The sequence below is a fragment of the Bombyx mori genome, chromosome 15, assembly GCF_030269925.1.
Source record: "Bombyx mori chromosome 15, ASM3026992v2".
In the NCBI taxonomy this organism is placed as follows: domain Eukaryota; kingdom Metazoa; phylum Arthropoda; class Insecta; order Lepidoptera; family Bombycidae; genus Bombyx; species Bombyx mori.
Genome location: NC_085121.1, coordinates 6857941 through 6861397, shown reverse-complemented (window position 1 = coordinate 6861397; position 3457 = coordinate 6857941). Strand labels below are relative to the sequence as shown.

Below are 3457 nucleotides of genomic sequence, written 5' to 3'. Positions count from 1 at the left end.
TAGTAGAACTTTGATTCACTCAATACAATGGACTATTTACTACGGCTCCCATTACATATTTAAATTAATTTACTTCTGTGCTACTTAGAAAAAATCTTCACCGATTCCTCACCGGTAAACGCACAAAGTTAAGTTAAGTTAAAGTCTGATTCTCTGAAAATCTTCAGAGATCCAGAAACTAAGAGGAGGTAAATAATCTGAATCGCATTTACAAAAAAAAAAAAAAAACAAGTAATCGCGCACAAGCTCCCAACATATTATACATGTATAATATAATTCAAGACCGACCTTTTCTTTGCATTACAAAAACGAAGAACAATTTCTTTCTAGAAACCGGTGACCTGATATGAGTAATTTAGTCTAATAATGTTTGTTGTTTTTGTTCTCAAATTGAGAATTTCCCATTTCTGCTCCATGTTAAGTACATGTAAAATAAACCGGTATATTGTAAAGACAAAGTCTGTGAAGCGTAAAATTACATATACTTCTTATCTCGTATATAAACGATATGTATTTTACTTATTTACAATTACAAAATTTAAGCGAATAAAAATGCGGTACGCTCTTGCCAGCTATTGCTAATTTAGTTTTGTATTTAATCGGCAAATGACACAATCGATCATATTAGGCCATTTTATGCATACACTATTTATACAGGGTGAGTTAAGGTTAGATTAATCAACACAGAAATACTAACTAGGTATATATTAAGTTTAGAAACATCATTTTGCAAATATGTATTCAATTTTTTTCAATGCAAAGAGTTTACGAGACGGGAGAATGAGGTCACAGGCTAGAACTGTACCCCCTATCTGTTACGGTGAGTGTCGTAAAAGCAACTAAGAGATTTCCCAGAGAACAAATAGGGATGTTCTCTCACTGGTAATAGGACTGTAAATCGAGTAGGCCACGAAGTCATACTGCCACGAAGCAGTCAAACATTTCGGTGTTATTGCTTGAGTCCACAAACGTCACAACCTGAGTACCAGTCTCCACAGACATAACGACTCATCCGCAGAATATAGTCCTATCTGTAGGATTGATAGTTTTCAGTAGAGGTTAAAGAAGTTGTTGACTTGTGTAACTTTTAAACGGTGCGACTTGTTGATTAAATTTTTTGGTATGTTGTTACTACGTCTCAGCTTTGTTAAATACTGTGTAGTTTATAACTGTTATTCTTTTATTTCTGGAGATAGTGAGTTCTATATTAACATAAGACGTTTTATGGCAAAACAGCGAGGGTCCTTAGTGAACGTTACACGTTGTTTTATGGACACATGTAAATTAAATGACGTTCTATATTAACATGAGTCGGTTTTCTTTGGAATTACTAACTACTAATGAGTCCTACGTAAATAACAACCTTGAAATATTTAAACATAACGTTCCTCATATCATCACTGCCCTCCTATATAACTAAATAAAAAAGATAGTAATTATTTAAAATCGTTTATTAAGTGAAAAAATCTCAAAACTGGTATAAAGAATCATCATAAACAGCAATCATAACACTAAAAATTACAAAACACTTACAGGTTCATGTATCAATTAGAACATTGCAGGACGCAGACGCGGACGAAGATAATAAAACTATTTTTTTTTATAATAACAACATTAAAATCAGCAGTCTCAAAGCTTTTTTTTATTGCTAAGATGGGTGGACGAGCTCACAGCCCACCTGGTGTTAAGTGATTACTGGAGCCCATAGACATCTACAACGTAAATGCGCCACCCACCTTGAGTTATAAGTTCTAAGATCTCAGTATAGTTACAACGGCTGCCCCACCCTTCAAACCGAAAAGCATTACTGCTTCACGACAGAAATAAGCGAGGTGGTGGTACCTACCCGTGCGGACTCACAAGAGTACCACCAGTAAACTATCTACTCACTAATAGTAGAACTAATCTACTAATCACTAATCTATAATAATCAGCCTTCATAATTAATCAATCAGTCTTACATAGTAACCTAGACTTATAACTGGTGCACATACTTAATAGCAATGAAATGGCATGTAGACAAACATTAAATATTATAATTAACATTGCTTCGCTAAATTAGTAGGAAGAATTCAGCTCTAAAAAGAGGAAGCAGACACTAGATAAAATTATTCCGATAGATTATCATCCGATTCTTCAGAAGCAGTAACAGTTATGTGATGTGGCAAAGAGTTAAAGTATGGAGTTCCTCTAAGGGAATAAGTTCTGAGCGGCACATATCCATTAAATCTTTATACTTCGCAGCAGGAATCATAATAGGTCCAGAATATGCAGCTTTTAGTTCAGCTTGTACCGAGTTCCTCGTATTACTACGAATTACTAAAATATCATAATCAGGTTGAGTTAGATCATTATTTAAAAAACAAATTTGTTGGGATGTTATTCCAGTTAATCTTCTTGCCCTTAATGTCTTTGATCCAAACCTTATTATTAACAAGACTTTTAGTCGTCTTAAAGTCTTTTAGTCTTAAAGTCGAATACGTCATCCTGGGCTACGTTTCGAACAACATAGGGTTCTCCTTCATTCTTGGCCCATTTTACTAATAAACGCCATTAATGAGGGGTATATACCTATATAGTTTTGATTTGAGAAGCTCTCTTGATGACAGAGTGGATACTGTCCCCCTCATTTTGGGTATGCCCTTTCTGTAAAAACCGGTGTGTAATGTATATGTTGAACTTTTTTGCGGCATAAATGTATAATGAATATACGAAGCGATTACAATTTTGGCCAGCACAATTGTCTGACCAAAAGCGGAACTCCTTGGTCCCTTGTTCAACATTAGTCTGTATAAAATTTAAGAGGCAACTGCTTACCTCGTTTGCTCCACGTTTTTCCACAGATTCATCCCACAAATAGCAAATGGCCTTCTTTTTACCCATATCAAAAACCGTAAAGTTAAAAGAAGATAGCTTTCTGTTATAGTAAAATATATTTATATTGCTTAGAGGACACTGTAAAACTTTTCAAAATCAAACAGCAGTAACCATGTTTCCGTTTGACTCCTCAGCATCTTTTTTATCTAGGCTTTTTAAATGCCTTGCCTTCTTATTTGTCTGGTGTTATTGAAAAGCTTCTTTCTCTTGGTCAGTTGGATTTTTATTCAATCGAAAAACGTGACATTCCTCGCACTAATCCTTTTTGGGAGTATGAAAACCTAGATTGAAGTTTGAGTTGACAATGTCACGATACTGGCGTTCTTTTATGGCTTTAGTGTTGTATTTTTCAGGGTCATGATACATGATTAGGGCAGAATACGGTGTTGCAGATCGAATGGATATTAGTAGGAGATTGCATGAGTGCTGGTACTGACAGTTCCAAATTGAACGGAGTACATCTGTGGTGATCTTCTAAATCTTCAAGCTGTATATGTGGTAAATTTTCGTAACTTAAAGGCACTTTCAAAGAAAATATACTAGGTTGGTTGCTGTAAGCATCCAAGGCAGATACATCAGG

General features: G+C 35.0%; 1 protein-coding gene across 2 annotated transcripts in view; it reads right to left on the bottom strand.

The window, feature by feature from the left end:
- The window catches only part of AGPAT2 (1-acylglycerol-3-phosphate O-acyltransferase 2), a 45561-nt gene that overhangs the window by 16025 nt on the left and 26079 nt on the right, over positions 1–3457 (bottom strand).